This window comes from Larus michahellis, chromosome 8, assembly GCF_964199755.1.
Source record: "Larus michahellis chromosome 8, bLarMic1.1, whole genome shotgun sequence".
Lineage (NCBI taxonomy): Eukaryota > Metazoa > Chordata > Aves > Charadriiformes > Laridae > Larus > Larus michahellis.
Genome location: NC_133903.1, coordinates 54,009,346 through 54,026,571, shown reverse-complemented (window position 1 = coordinate 54,026,571; position 17,226 = coordinate 54,009,346). Strand labels below are relative to the sequence as shown.

At 40.7% G+C, this 17,226-nt stretch overlaps 1 protein-coding gene across 26 annotated transcripts in view; it reads right to left on the bottom strand.

Annotated features, from left to right (window-relative positions):
• Positions 1-17,226, bottom strand: part of NFIA (nuclear factor I A) — a 363,628-nt gene that overhangs the window by 119,504 nt on the left and 226,898 nt on the right. The gene's annotated exons all lie outside the window — the stretch shown is intronic.

Genomic DNA, 17,226 nt, shown 5'->3' with positions numbered 1-17,226 from the left:
AATACAGCCAAAAATTACAGGGTCTGCTGTGGAAAATAGATCAGAGGCGCCAGACTTCCTCAAAAGGCTGAGAGTACAAACTAAGGACAGGAGTGTTGCACCAGGACATGATAATGCAAAAGTCCCGTGCCGAGGTAATATTTTCGCTAGGAAAAAAAAAAAAAGAATCTTGTTTACGGCACTACACAGAGTGCTTGGTGTGTGCATTAGCATAAATTAAGCTTTGAGAATCCTTCTTTTTAGAGAAGGCATATTTAAACTACTCTCCTACATGTTTTTTATAATGCAGCCTCTATGTTGTATACAAACCAGAGCCTTAATCCAACACATAGTAAAGTCTCGAAACATATTTTCAAGCAGGCATAGAAAGGTAACTAAGCAACGCTACAAAGTCGTGGGGATTGTTGTCTACACATTTCTGGAACCAAATCTGCAAAACTGATAGAAGAGCTGATTTTCGTCATACTTTCGCAGTGGGTACAGGACTGTGAGATCACCGAGATGTATGGCAGTGCCTCTGCTTTGTGGTGGTATGAACGAGACCAGACACTGGATGAACCGCTTTAGAACTTGTGCAAATAACGGGTCCTACAAACTCCCAGCTAACGCTCTCCAACGAACACAATTTATTTGCCTAAAACAATAAAATGACCTATAAAAGGATATGTGTAAATAAGAGTGTTTTGCATTTTTTACACATTATTAACTCTACTTTACGTGAAGATGATCTTTCTGTGGTTCAAAAATTATTCTTAGTAGAAGCCCTAGTCAAATAGTATTTTCCTTCTTAATTATTTCTATCACTATGAGTTGGGAAAATTACCTGTGTGGAAAAATATTTTTTTAAAAATTCCCTCAAATTACTGTTTTTGCAACTAGTAGAAAAAGGTTTCTTCTTTTTTTTTTTTTTTTTTTTTTTTGTCTCCCTCAGAAATTGTTCTGTAGTTTATTGATCCCATTAAAAAAGTTTTTGCCGTGAAACAAAACTTGGGAAATGAAACCACTTGCTACTGCACCAAAAACACGCCCAATCGTGGCAAACCTATTTTCTGACTTCACCTTGACTTTGCAGAGTTTAGAATTAGCTGTCTGAAATTTGACCACATTTCAGTGAGAAGTCAATGCAAGATCAAAAGGTCACGACACTTAACTGTGATTAAATTGAAAATCTTACTTCTATTGCAACAGAGTGATAACACCACCCCTTCTTTTTCTTTGAGGTATTAATAGCGCTGGAAGAAGCAGTACTACTACTGACCTTGGGTCAAGCAATGCTAATTTATTGCTTTAAAAAGGTTCCTTGCTTTTAAGCAAATGAAGATTTTAATTACCGCAGAGCACTATAAAGAAAATGCCTATTTTAAATATTCAAATTTTTTTTTTTTACCTGCTGACTGTATGCATTAGGTATCATTCAGAAGCTTAGAGGACAATCTCGTATAAATTAAAAACTACAAGTAGAAAAAAAGTGCTCACAAAACAAAGTTTGATAAATTTCGGAGTATAAACATTCAGAATATTTAGCAAAGAAAGCTTCAGTCCCGTTACTTCTGTTTAAAGTCAGTGAAATTCTCCTAAAAAGTGGTATGTTTCCCAGTGTGTCCAGAATCCATTTCCTCTCTTTTGCATTTATTATTTTTAATAATTTCTCCAATGAAGCTAGTGAAAAAAATTACTGTCACTTCTGCAATTTTCTTTTAAATATTAATCTTTTGAGTTATCTTTACCTGAAGCTCAAATCAGTGACAGCAGATAGACTACCGGGTAACACGCACAGGGCTGTTATATTCCGGACGCTAGATTTTGGCACAAAGTTTCATGTTTCCGATACCGCAAAGGTAGAAACAAAGGTAAAATAGTAGGAATGTAAAATATTTAGTTAATATTCAAAGTCAACATTCAACGGATTTCATTTTACAGGGCAGGCATTAGACTTTTGCTTATTTTTTAAGGTTTTTCTTTTCCTCCAGCAAGCCATGGTTCAATCAGCGTTTGGGCTTTATGTTTAAAGTAGGGTCAGAATTCCACAAAAAAATTTATACATATGGAAAAGCCCCGGCAGAAATATGGGACTCGAAGCGTGTTTTGCTTTCAAAATTTTAAACAATCCAGGGACGCAGGGCTCGGGACGAGGGCTCAGTGGCAGCCCCCAGGCTGGCACCCTGGCTGGCCAGCACAGCCCTTGCAGCCGGTGGGCAGCGCACGCAGCCCGAGCTGCTCCTGGATTTCGAGAAACAAAGTACTTTTGTTTGGATTGAGTGCTGCTTTTCCAACACCAAAGCTAGTGGCACAAGCGAGACTCTACTGGCCGTAGCACATTTGTTTGCACACTGAATCTTAACTTTCTTCTTTTATTACGCTGGCTAGTGCGGTAACATTTTTCCGAATTCTGTTTTCCTGCAACCCACCCCTTCTGCTGAAATTAAATATTAATTTCTAAAACAGACAACAAAGGCTTGAAGCACTATTCTTCATGGAGAGGCACGGGGCAATAAAACGCAGGACGAGGTAGAATTAAAACCAATCTGTACAGCGGTAGAGATCAGGGGAGGCTACCGAAAACATGTACTGGGCAAGCGTATGCTCAGCATTGTTATGCAAGGTGGCATCTTGTGGAAACCCCAGATAAGAAGACTGAGTTAAGGCACTTAGCCAAAATGTTTATATGCAGAATTTTGCTTCCCTGATTTTATTCAGATGCCGCAGATGATCCGGTACATATAAATGTGCCGCCACATGGTTAAGGGATTGGCAAAATCAGAGCCGTTGTATTTTACAGTCTTGCCTAGGACGAGAGAGAGTCTTGCTCAGCCTCCACCGCTCGCACTCTGCTTTTTCAGCAGTTGGCAGTAACTCCTGTCGGGGCTTTTTTGTTGTTTTGCACATGGAAACTTTAAAATTCCAGTTTTCTGAACGTTCAGTGTTTTGCGGGCTCGGCTGCAACGGGAGGGGGAATGTCTGTCCTGCTGAGTCAGTTAGCCAAACAGGTGACCGGAGGAATAAATTAATTTTTGCCCATACATAATTGATATAAATGGAAGATCGTTTTCATAAGCATTTGCATTAAATCAATAAAATCACTTACTATAGAGCAGTTTAACAATTCATTTGATTTTCTCTTTTCTATATATTTGATAGCCACTCTGCAAAACAGTATACACTTTATGCCTATTTTCTTTAGCAACAACACTGCCAGTTAAATTCTACCACCTGCAATAATTAGAGCCATTGGAAAACACACAAAACAAAATATACAGTAGATGCGAGCCCCTCTTGAATCCGTGGCCCCCTGCGGCAACGAGTTTCATTGGTGCCTTAAGCTAAGGCTGGTAGGAAGCCAAAGAATCTGTATATTACAATAAAGTGCATGTTATTAAGGGGAGGATTTAAATGATTTCAGATGGAGTTGGAAATATTATAGTGAGGAACCACTATTAAGATTGCTGATTTAAAAAAAAAAAAAAAAAAATCACCAAGGAATCTAGTTTTATATTTAAGGAAGCTTAACCTTGAATAGCACAATGGGTTTTATTTGGAGTTTTTTTTAGTTAAAGAAAAGTTAGTGGTTGGAATTTTTAACCCTGAACTAGCCGGAGTTAGTGTGAATACGTTCACTGGAGTCAAGGTTTCTGGACAAGAGAAGCCCAAGGGGATCTGGTATCAACCGTAATCATGGGGAAACGGGACAAAAACCACGTCGAAGGTATTTTGCTCTCCACTTCCAAGAATCAACTATGATTAAGGGATAAAAAAAACCAAACCAACAAAACAGGCTAGTGTTTCCGAAGTAGCATTTCCTACTACGTCTGTTCTCTGTTCCTCTTTGGATCTGTTTTTTAAGCTCACGCTACCCCAGCGTGACCACGGTGGTTACTCCTGAGACCTGGGTCTGCCTGATCTCAGCCCGTAAAGCAGGCGGGGACCTTCAGCTCCAGGATGGAAGCTCTGGACTTTTCAATACACAATTTTCCTTTTCGGCTGCAGCAGGAGCGCAGCCCCAGCCAGGCTGCAGGACGGCTACGTGGAAGCAGGGCTTGCGGCGCTGGAAGAGAGCGCTCCCATTGTTTGGAAAGAATAAAACCTTCCCAGGAAAGTCTGGCCCGTGGACAGGACCAATGTCAACAGGCTGACAATGTTGTTCTTTTTTGCAGACCGTGACACAGACGGTGAAGAGTTGTTACGCTCCTCCACCAAAAAAAGCCCGCTTCGAGTGTCATGGCACTTCCCAGTGATAAACCACTCCATGGCTACCTGACTTTGGAGAAACAGGACACTTTCTTGGGCACTGGCACTTTCTCGAAGTGCCGTGTTTTCCCGGGCGTGCTGAATCCCGCCCGGGGTGGCCGTGACCTACGTCTGCCGGTCTGCGTGAACAGAATTACTGGGTGTCAAGATTATTTTTTACCTACGTAGAGTAGAGCCAGCCCCCACCAGCAACGGAGCCCTCGCTATAGCAGCTAACTCAGGTGCAGATGCATCTTATCCTCTAAACAGTAAAGGTGATCCCCGCGTCGTGGAGAAAAAAAAATATCCGGCGATGCCAGATGAGCAAGGCTGCGCTGGCACTGCCCATGCTGAGCCCGCTCTGCAGCTACATAAAGCGGGCTCCCTCTCCTCTCCTGCCAGCCCAGCACCTCGCAGAAAGCACCGCAGAAATGCACCGGTTACATTTTCCATTCATATCATGGTGGTTTCTTTGGTGTGTGGGGGGAAATATTGTATAATAAACTGACATATTTTATTCAAGTTTCAGAGTCCTATTTGTAATAAAAAATTTATATGGCTGGGTTGTGTTCATGCAATAAATTTTTCATCTATAATTTTGGGCATGGATTCTACCAAAGATTTATATATGTTAAAAAAAAAAATCTAAATCATGCTCCTTTCTATACAGTCTTACGTGGTGAGCTTAAGGGATTTACAAACAGAAACCAGCACCAAGACTGAGGCTTTTTTACACTCACTTTCCCTTCATTATACATTATAATATAAACACACAGACATTGCTCCATATATGCTACAATTATTATTTACGGCTATTTTGGTGGCTACTACTATTTCTTTTAAGGAAGGCCTGGCTCTCCATTTAGCTCCAGCCATCGCTTTCAAGTCAACTTTTATAGGGAGTTCAAAGTGCTTCATTATCATACACCTCACCATCGCACATGTACATATCCGCACCAGATTTCCAGTTTTATTTTATACCCCCCTGTACAGTACACCCCATCCCCGCCGCTCTCGAACAAGGTTCTGCAGCGGTAAAAATCCCCGCGGTGCCAGCCTGGTTTTTTGGTTGGTTGTGTTTTTTGTTTTGGTTTTTTTTGTTTTTTTTTTTTTTTATAAGGAGAGGACTCCTAATTCCTGTACACTGGGAAAGAGATTATCTTTGATAATGGAAATGTAAATCAAAGCTTGCTGTTGTTTATTCCAGACAGACATTTGTGTGTTAAGTCTGTTTATCAGGCAACACTTTGTCTAAGCCAGGAAGTAGTCAGCCTTTGTAACAAGATGTATGCAAATGATTTTCCCATGAGCCCTTGCCACAAAACTTTTGTGGCAAAAACCCTCCTTGTTACTTCACCAGTAAGACGCTCCTAAGCTACCCCGTAAGTAGACTAGCAACAAAACAGCTAGCTAGACTATGCTGATGAGTTTGAATGAGACCAAAACATGTGCCCACAGTCTGTTGCTCGGTATTGTAAGCAGACTTTGTGTATTACATCTGTTTATCAGGCAACACTCTGTCTGCTGGGGCGGCTTTGTACCAAGGTAGATGCAAACAAAGATCTCCACAACTCCCCGGCTAACTTTTTATTTTTTTTGGAGGCAGAAATTCCCCGTTACTTTCCTCCCCGTAGGAAATAAGGACGCGAAACTTCACTGAGAGGCTGCGAGACCCTAAAGCTGTATCAAAATGGTTTCATTTTAAATCAACTTTCTTTGTTCTCACAAGCCCATAAATGATTTACTGCTATCGTGTGATAGCCTAGAATGTGGGGAATCTGTGTATTCCCATATTTGTTCCTTGATATTACAAACAAGTATTTGATTCACTTCTAAATGTTTGTTTTTAAAACAGTTTACAGCCTTTGATTCCTGCTTACTGATTCATTTCTGAAACATTTTCTATTTATTCCTTTGCAGTAGCAAACGTTAATTTTGACTTAATTCAAATTGTCATCAAAGGCTTCCTTAAGAAATCCCACAGCACAGATTTTATTTGTTATAATAAAATATTCTTAAAGTAAACATCATGCGACTGTGTTTTTTTTAATTCCAAGAGATACAAAAATCCGTTACCCAAAGGATTCAAATTGGTTCAGCCCTTTTTCCTAGACAAAATAAACACTTTAGGACTTTACTTGTTTGTATTCTCCTCAGTGGTGCTGTATGCATCACCAGCTAAAAACAAAGAAACTTTTAGCTGCTCAGACAAAATGCAGAAGCTCCCCAAACAACGAAGCGGGGGGGTGGGGAAGCATTCAGAAAGTCTGACAGTCCATTCAATATAGGGATGATGGCCATAATGCATCCAGGGTCCCCTTGCTAATTAAATATGCATTGGCACAGTTTTGATCGATGCAAGCCATGGATCAGATGACACACCTGCAAAATCTTGAGCCCAGAGCTCCCAGGAAAAGGAAAATACAGGCTGTCTCCTTATCTTTGTTTTCAAAGGCTCTCAATTTCTGTGCTTAGATATCTAATTTAATTCTCTCACCCCTCAGCAAACTGGATTAGGAAAGTCAATACTGCCATTGTGCATCGACAGGAACACACAGCTTTCCTTTTATTCAATTTAGCCATGACCTTTAGACAAAGATAATGACAACTGTCTAAAAGTAAGGTAAGGCCTTAAGGAAGACCCTGCAGCGGGGCCCCTCTCGCTTTCTGCGGCTCCGCTGCCCGGCAAGAGCCCACCAGACATGGAGCAAATTCAAAAATGCATTTTCTCCCCAGGCGGCACCGACCAGCCTGGCCGTGTGGCACCTTCGGCCGCCAAGGGCTCTGTCCCACCCCGAGGAGCTGAGACACCTCGCCGCCGGCGTGGGACGGCGGCCGGACCCTGGCGAGCCGTTTGCCAAGAGGTGGCAACGTCTCCGGAGGAAGCATGCGTGCCAAGAGCAAGTGCCGAGCCCTTGCACGAAGAGGGACCGCGCCGTCCTATTTTTTCTGCGGCTGTTAGGGAAACGGTGAAACGGAAGGGTCAGGCAAGTGTCGGCGGTAGCACTGATTTCTAATTTCTGGCTCCGATACCTGGGGAGGAATTGTAATCCTAGAGCGAAGTGCACGGCGCGGAGAGCCGCACACAACCCCGCTTGGCTGCGGCAGAAGGAGGAACCGGCACGCGGATTTTCCTGGAGCTGAGCTGAAGCCAATGGAAATGACATTACTTTCCGATAGGTCTCGCATCAGTATTTTTACCAGCCTTCCTACGTTAGATAGCATCTTTCTAATACATCTGTAAGGAAAGGACAGAGAACATGCTCTAAGCTAACGAACAGCTATCAGACAGTAATCCACTTTGGTACCTACAGATACAGGTTGTACCTGAATCAGTGATTTAGGCATATAAAAATTCATATTCATTGAGCAGCCTAGCTCCACAAAATGTTAGCTTCCAGGCTGCACAATGTTTAATTCTGCAGTATTTTTTTAGCTGTATTTAAAAATATACTTGGCATTTCTAGCTGTGGACCAATATTTTTCTCATGTCTTTTTATACAGATTTGGAGGGAAAGATATTTGTAATGGAAAAAAATATGTGCAAAGTTGGATTGCTAAGTTTCTGTAATCTTGGGAAATAAAAAAAGGCAGCCTATGTAAGAGCTACAAGAAACCATATGGATCAACAAGAGCTGCCCTCATATCCCTGGGAAATATAAATTAACCTACATTTCATCATCATAAACCCCAAAATAAAAAATCTAATTAGAGTCTCTACCCTCAGATTCACTTCTAGAAAATTTGCTTATCCCCCTCACAAAATGATTTACAGTACTTACATCCATTTCTTCAGAGTGATTTAAATTTATTGAATCATTTCAATTTTTAGAGAGCTTCCATTTGGATCTGTATGGGTTTCTAGACATATGCAGTGCTCAGTTATTTAAAATTAATTGCAGTACAATAATTTTAAATTGCTTCACACTATACGAATCTCAAGTGCTTTGAAATATTTGAACCATTCTATTTAGAAGCCATCAAACTTCTGAGCACATGCATCAAAGAGTTGTTTTAAAAGCCGAAGGGCCGTACTGATGTTCCCAAAGTGCAGGTGAGCACGGCTCTGGGCATGCTCAGTGCACACGGATCTGAATTTATAGAACAATTCAACAAATTTTGCCCGAATGTCAATCTTTAATTAACAAAAGCGGATTCTGTAATAATTTTCAACTGCTAAAAAATTTCTAAAACTAGAAAAGCACTGTTATAAAATAATGGCATACATTAAAACTATTATTACTTCTAATGTATATTTATAGAACATCCTTTTATCCTGGAAATTAAAACATCTTATTAACATTAAACTAAGCTTTACAATACCTCTGTGGGAAAGGTGAGCATAACTATGCCCGCTTTACGCAGGGATGAAGGAGGCACATAGAGGTTAAGTGATTTACCTTCAGAAGCACAGTTACTAAAAGGAGTAAAAAGCACAGGACTGAGCTCTCAAGCCGCTGCTCTAGATAATAAAGTATCATTCCCACCAATGCAGCCATTACAATGGCAACGGCAGTGCCCACTTAGGAAGCCTTGAACTACATTATATAGAAAATTACTTGGTAGAGTGGATCCAAAGTCACCTAGAAGGGATATTTCCAGTCACCCTTAGGTTCTGTTTCGCTCGCCTTTTTTTTCTTATTAGGCATTTTGGGAAACAAGAAATAATTTCTCCATTCCTCTCCGGAGTATTTTTGAACTCAATTTAACAATAACGACAACAGTGTTTAGGGTGGCTAAAGAGCTGCTTTTGTAATGCCTGACTTCACGTATAAAGGCAAGTGAAGACGAAAGGGTGCGATGAGCAGATCTGGTAGCTTTGGTCAAAGTCTCCAGGTCTGCCTCTATGCAATTTTACAATGGTGAGTAAACCAACATCAGCAAAGCAGGATTATGTCCACCATATGGTGAGACTCCATTGGCGGTAGTACAGTCACCCAATTAATCTCTATCCCCCGCCATCCCCTTGTTATTTATTTATTGTGACAAACTCATCCTTATGGGACCCAAGGCAGGGAGCTGCGTATTCCCAGGCTATTCTCGTCAGTGCCCATCCTCATTCTTTACCCGTGCTGCCCAAGCAGTAGCTGGCGGTCTGGTATCTCTCCTCTGGCCAAGACACACGGTGCTACAAGGTCACGACCAAGGAGGCTCTCTAGATTTTCCCTACCAGACAGGAATAGAGGATTTTTCAAACCTGCTCTCCATCAAAAAGCCAAATAAAACCCACTCCTTGACAACGAGCACAGCCTTCTTCAACTGCTTTCCAAAGCTCGCCTTTTTAACATCACATGAATAACCAAGCTGCTTCTGGAGACCATCAAAGTGTTCATATATTTCAGTCTGTGCCTCTTGCTAAGTTCTCTCTCCAGCCAGAGCTGTTCACGACTCCGTCAGCCAGCAAAAACAAAGAAAAACCCTCACCAAATCAACAAACTGGCCAAAATCCCTGACCGCCGCCTCCTTTTTCAACCTCTCCCGCTTCTCCTTCCCCTATAGGACAGGTGTAAAATTTTCCTATGACTAACCGAAAATTCAAGTAGGAATCTATATATCAAACAAAATAAAGAATACTTAAAAAGAACTCTTAGCATGGGCCCATTTTCCCTATTAAGGATTATTCTATTTCACACAGGGAAAACCGATATTGATAATAAAAAGATGTGCGATTATTCAAGGAATAAACAAAAGGTGAACTAATATTCCATGGAGTTTTTGTCAGTAACAGATTAATATCAAGTTATAGATGGGGCAATCTGAAGAAAGTTTAGGCACTATTTTATGGATCTACACTAACAGCCCCGTTTTCACAACTCTCTCTCATTTTGATGTGCCTGACACCTTTCCTCTTGGCCTCCCATTTCAGCCCCTGTTAAGTATGTATTTTTTGTAGTGGCCAATTTTTTACTTTTTTTTTTTTCTGGCAGTTGTCTTTTCCTTGTTCTGGGCACTCCGAGGAGTTCAACATGGCATGTGAAAAATTTCCATTTCAGGTTTTCTTAAGCCTTCCGCAAAATTAAACTGCTGGCAAAAATACATAGATATATAAAATCATACAGCAGAAAAGGCTGCTCGATGGTTCCCTTTCCTCCCTCCCTACCTGCCTCTCTCTTGCCTTTTTTTTTTGAAAATAATTGTAGAAATATTGCCATCAGCCCAAAGCCTTTCTCGAACTGAAAAGTCAGAGGATTTTGCACACAAAGAATTGCCACTGATTGCCGCTCCGTGGATATGTTTCTACTCTCACAATATTGTAGACTGCGAAGAAGAACAGAGAATTACCATAAAAATCAGGACGTGTTTTGTTGCATCAGTATCATGTTGGCATCAACAACATAGACTCGGGCAGAAAAAAAAGCAGCCTTTTGGTAGGCAGCCTACTTGTTCTGTGTTTCTGCTGTGTTTGTAAGCCACGCAAGTGGAGGATAAAGTTAAAACTCAGAGAGAAGTAACATCCTGCAGGCTCGGTACAGAGCTACCACATTGAGTTACAGCAAGATCTGAGGTACGATGGCCATAAATGAGGGAGAAATGGAACTGTATCTACCTCTCAAAGGACAGTGGATCATTACAAATATCTAAAAGAGTTGGGCGCATATATATATATATATATATATATATATATATATAAAAGGTAAGATTCCCTCACACACACAAACACATTGAAAAAGATTAAGCTTAATGTGTTGACTCTGAAAGTACAACCTAAAATCCATTTTCACTTGGTCCCAGTGCTGCAAAACTAAATTCTAAAGAAGAAAATTAAAACCAGAAAAGTCCAGAGCTCTCAAAACCCGTAACTACAGTGTGTAGACAAAATTTTAATCAAACTTTTTAAGACATGGTTATGATCTGATGAACAGACAGCTTGACTTGATTACATTTTTAAGTTTCAGTTTCTATTTCTGTTTTAAGATGAAAAAGATCATAGAGTGTCAGAAATTTGAATACTGAATAGCAAAAGCTCTTGCAGGTTTAGAAAGCATATAGAAAAGCTGGCAAAAGAAAACGCTATTCCATTGCCACCATCTGCTTTCTGGCATATTGAAGAAACTTTACTAACAGCAACATTTTCTTGCATTAGAATATCTGCTAATTAGTTTTGTTGTAAATTTTTTTTTAAATTACCTTTTACACAGAAGGCAAATAGCCAGTTTTTTTGGCTGGCTACACCTTACACCACGTCTGATAACATTTGCACATGAAGTTCAGTTTACCTCACATTTTTTCTATCAAAATCCTATCTTTAGCGTAGCCAAAGCCTGCAAAAACTTTGCCTTGCTGAGACTAAAGAAAAAAACATCAAACATACGAAGTGTTAAAAATCGCTGAATAACTCAAAGGAAAAAAGATAATTTTGAAGGCGTTTTGGCTGAAATCTATTTTCCTTTGAATTGCATGAGTGTTTTAAAATGTTAAAAACATTACAGAGTGACTAATGAATGTAAAAGAATGATAAAGAGTATGGGTCCAGTTATCAGTGATGTGCCTAAAACAAAATAATTTTGGACAGTCTGCCATGCAAATATTGACTAAAATGTCATAAATAATGTCTGCAACAAAGGGAATCCTGCAAAGGAATATTCTGTTGTACTTAATGCATTGTAGAGTGTGCCTTTTAGCAAGCAGTACATTTACAGAGCCTGAAAACTTCAGCTGGACAAAAAAAGCTAAAATTCCCTGGATAAATATATTACTAATGTTGGGTTTTGTTTGGGTTTTTTTTTTTTTTTTTCAGAAACAGACCTTCCAAAAAGTTAAAGGTACAGCGCTAGATTTGGAAAATGGTTCACTTAGAAGCTGCCTTTTCAAAAGAAATAAAAAAGTTGTCCAAAAATTAAAAATAGGCCAAGTGTAACCACGTCATTGACTTATGACTATTTCCTCTGCCATTTTTTAACAGTATTTTCACCCATTTATTTGCTGGCACGGCAGAGGCTGTTTGCAGTTCTTTATCATACTGCACTGAAATAAAATGCAAAGACATTGAGCCTAATACTGCCCTGGGCCGGAGCTGAGAGACGTCAAAGGTTCTGTCGAAGAACTTTTTAGGAACTAATTCTGCCTCGGCTGCAGAGTCTGACTGCATTCTGCATGTAGGGTTAGAAATAAAAATGCAATCATGCAAGAATGATCACAACACAGTTTTGTGTCAGACAAAGTAGGCAGGAAAGGCTTAGAAACTACTTTCAAATCTCAGCATTTTAGTAATTTTATTACTTTTTTAATAGCGTTAAAATACGAAGTCAAAATAAGGAATGACATGGGAAGTTGCATTAGCAGCTCCAGATTACTTGCATCTATACTGACATATTGTGCTATGTGTAATCACAAACAACCCAGTCACTTTTTCTGAAACTCGACTGAAAAAATACAGTCAGGGCTACACTGAAACCTTCTACAAGTTTTTTCAAAAATGTAATTTCTGAGAAAAATTTCACAGCCACAGATATGACAAATAGCAAAGATATTTTACATTTCTAAAGCATCTTTCATCCGAGATCAAAGAACTTCATCAACATTAATTCTCAAAATACTCTTTTGAAATAGAAGTACTATTAAACCAATTTTACCTTTATCTAACTTGATCTATTTTCTTCATAAAATGCTAGCTGCTGTAGTATCTATCTAGGAGGAGCATGACTCTATAGGTTAAGTAACTTGATTAGAAACACTTACTAGATCAGTGGCAGAACCGACAACGATCATATTCAGGAGTCAAGAATCCTAAACCCTCCCTCTTTTCTAGGCTAATTAAAGACATATAAAAGCAAACTGACTTAAGGAGAACAAAAAAAACCCCTCTACCGTCATGGGATTAAGGTGCCACCAAAGTAAGTGAAGTGTTTGGAATCAGCAGGCACATAAACCAGCTGGTAGGAAATGTTGTCGTAGTGTAGGATAGATGGACAGACAGAGACATGTGTGAGGGTAACAAATTATATATGAAGAGAAGGAGAGTGCATTTGCTATTTTTAAAAACCTTTTGGAAAAAATTAAGTCAAACTTTCTTAACAAAGATGGGAAGTCTCCCCGCTGAAACACGCACAGCCCAGTGAGGAAGGGAAACGCCGGCAGACAGAAGTGCTCTCCCTCCGAGGGCATCACTGCGGGGGGCGGACACCCCCGGCTCGGGAAGAGCAGGGGTTTGCCGTTACCCATGAAAAGATTGGTGGGGTACGGGGCAGGGTCTGAGGCCGAAGAATTTAACACTAAACTTATGATTATTTAAAACTAAATTACAAGCTGTGTTACAAAGCATAATTCAGCCTTTGGACCAAGCTTATTCTTGACATAAGCCAACTGGAATTACACCGGCGATAAATTTAGCGCAGTATTTTCATAAGGCTCCTTTTTTTATCATTCCTGCAATCAGGTCGTATGTGTCTATAAATGATATCCTCACGTCTGCTTTGTAACATGGATGAAATGTTATCGCCTATGTTGTGCCGCCTCAGAAAACGACGTGCACTCTATGAATGTGCGCGGTACCTACTTTTGATAAAAGCAGCCCCCGTTTTTGAGAGGTGTGTTTTCTAATCCTTTGTGGTTTTGCAGCAGAGGAACTGTTGGACGATGAAGAAAAACATTTCAGCTCCCCTGAAAGTTTGACTATTCCTTTTCAAACAATACAACACAAGATTTGGGACATACTGCTGACACAGCAACATCAGTGCCTCAAAGAAACTGTGGGAAATGTCAAATTTATGGTCCTATGGGTGATTGGTGGAAGGTTTTTTTCCCCCCTTCAGCAAGCCTCTGTCAAAAACAGAGCCTCTAGAAAGTTTTTGGCTACGTCCCAGCAAAGCAGAAGGAAGCTGTATCCCACACTTCCCTTGGGACTTAATGAAATATACAGCCTCTGGGCTTCTTTCAATTTGGTCTTTCAGATTGCTAAACCAGTGAAAGAAGGATCCTAGCTGTCACAAACGTCACATGTTTGGGGTCACCTGCTGCTCGGGGGTTCTCATGCCAGTTGTTGACATAATAAGCACCCCTTACACTTTAATTACAATTCACAGTGTGCAAACTCTGCAATCTGCTTTAAGGCAGACAGTCTTTTAAATCAACACTAAATTCTACTACTGTTCGGGCAGAAATGGGAGGAAAAAGATGTCCAGCTGACTGAATAATTGTATTCAAATATTTGTGATCCCGAAGAAAAGTAAGCACTATCCAGTGAAAAGAGCAACTGTATTGCCTGTAACACTTCAGAAAGCGTAGTTAAAACTAGACTCGCTTCTCACAGTCACGCAGACGACGCACGTGAGACGTTTTCATTTGATGAGCTCCCACCACCGGCAGCTCTTTCCGAAGCTCCCGCGAGCGCAAACCTGAGCACCCAGCTGTGTTTGTCCCCGAGCGCGAAGGGGGCTGGACGCAATGCCGGACACTGGGATCGTCTATGGGAGGGACATTCTCAAGCCCTCTTAGTATGGATTTCAACAGGACTTGTGCAATGAAAGCCTAAAAGGGAGGACATGTTTGTTTTATTCTGGAATGCTTTATTTAGTCCGGTACAAGAAACACTGGGTCTACTTAAAAATACTTATTATTTTGAGAAAGAGTTGAGAGTGCTTCAGTTTCCTTGACCGCTACCTCTTTTTTAACTGTTACTTTTAGCCCTAATAAAGACATATCAAGACCACCAAACTTAAATAAATTATACCATCCGGAGACAAATAAAAGACTCCTCTCCTTATATGTTAGCGAAAATCCATTTTAGCATTCCTGCATCTAAAAATGCCTCTAGTCAATTATATTATTTACAATGCCTTGGTTGAATCCATCTTTTCCCATGGAAAGAAAAAGAGCATAAGAGGGGACATGTGCTCCGGGAGTACTTCTAGAAGAATTTCTACATTCTCTCTGCTAGAAATGCTGTTAACTTGTGGGCCGACGGTTATGGATCACACTGTCCACACAGGAAAGGATTCCAGCTTCCTGGTGGCAGCACAACCTCCAGCAGCTGCGCTCCGCACGCATTCCCCCTGCGCGCTCTCAGAGAAACAAAGGAGAAGTCAATCGCGCGATACGAGGGCCTATTTCTATTTAAATCAACAGGAGTGACTTTGGCCATAGGAGAAGGCTGCTGTTGCCCAGCTGACTTCTTAGAGAGAAAACCCCGATGGGTTTTCACCACATTCAATAGGCAAATGCTGGCAAGCCGCTCTTTCCCCTTCGGCCGAAAGGGACACAACCTCCTCCTGCCGCCTTTCCCGTCGCCTCTCTCCCTCCTCACTCACTCTATCAGTGACCTCAGATAAACTCGAAACGTTTTGAAATTATCATCAGGCTGCGAAGCACTTCAATGAAAATCTATAAAACAAATTTATAGTGTGCATTCATATGTATTATATATACACTTAGAACAGGATTTATCATTTAGCTGACCTTTGAAGCACTGATATTTTTAGACCCAAAAAAAGCGCGTTGATTGTACTTCAACCCAGTCCCTTACAATGTACCAACTCCTTGATACCTTACTACAGGAAAGATAATTGCAATGAATTTTTATATTTCAGCACATGGGAAGATAAGATTAGGCAGTAGGGACATAAAAGCAAACTGCACCACATAAAAGATAAGTTTCTGAAAGTTACAATTTACACCAAATGTTACAGATGAAAATGTTCAAAGCTATTTATAGGGCCTCATGCTGGTCCCGTTATAGACCATGGGAAGACTGCAAAGAACCAGCACTACCTTTTGTTTAGTCACTTCTTCCCATAACCCGTAAACCCTTTGGAACACAGAAATTACTAATGATATTAAGACTACTACTAATTCCCCTTCCCACCCAGGTACCTCAGTAACCTGGTCCCAAGGCCGTATGCGCTGCACCGACCTCACCATCCAAGAGGATTGTTCCCACTCTAACGGGATTATCTACAATCTGAGCAAGTCATCCCAAAAGGTAAATAAGCATTTGATTTCCCCCTGCCTCCTCTGTATGCCCTGTTTGCCTCTGTCAACTGAGCGTCTCATCACATTTTTTTTATGGGGTATTTTTCTCCTTTCTTCCCTACCGTGAAGTTGCCACCAATAGTAGCTTGTCCAGTGCAACAAACGAGGAACAGCAGAAAAAGAGATACATTTACTCGTATACAAGGTATAAAAAATTAAAACTAAAAAGCAATTTAAAAGTAAGGAAATATACTTAGAGAGCCACACAAGGTGCCATATGATTCATCTATGTGCAGCAGACAACAGACACAGCCATTGCCCCACTGAAGGGCGTAGGTGCAACAGCAGAAAAATAACGCAGTGCAAAGCAAAGTTTGTACCACGGTGGCTAATAAATGACACCCTCTGGAAAGCTGTCCTGACAGCAGCCAGCACACGGCGTCCGCCCCGTCCGGCTGGGCCCTCGCACTGCTGCTCAGTGCCACAAACACAAAGAGTGTTCCCGGTACAAGGCAAGGCTCCTACGAACACTCTCCAAAGTGATTTTTCAGTCACAGCTTAACCATATTTTCTATTTTCTTTCTCAAACTTAACCTTCTCTGAAGACTATTTCTATGAATAGTCTCAAATTTCAACCACTTTTGATGAAGCCCTTCACAAAAAAAGTGTTGCTAGAAATGTCTGACAAGGGAAAAGCGATTTTTTCCCTACTATACAATTACTAAAAACATATGGTGGAAGAGATTCCGTGCAAACCTGGAGTGTGGTCTGTTTTCACAAAGACGAGGGAGGGAAAGTTGCAGCCCCAACCATGGGATTGGTAAAAGAAGGAGCTACGATGGAAACTATTTTGAAAACTTAACTCCGTCAGCCAACGCAGTAAAGAGTAAGCTCCACACACAATTACATGTAGACTGAATCAACCCCGCTCTCAGTATTTGTGGGTGTGAGCTGTATACAGAGTGTTTGGTGAAGCCCAATTCATGTTCAAAAGAAAATTAAACCAAAGAATAAGTTATTAAAAGGAGCCTTTGAAGCAAAAAGCAATGATGTGTGAAAGACAGAACCAGAAGAGTTTATTTAAACACCCAGCAC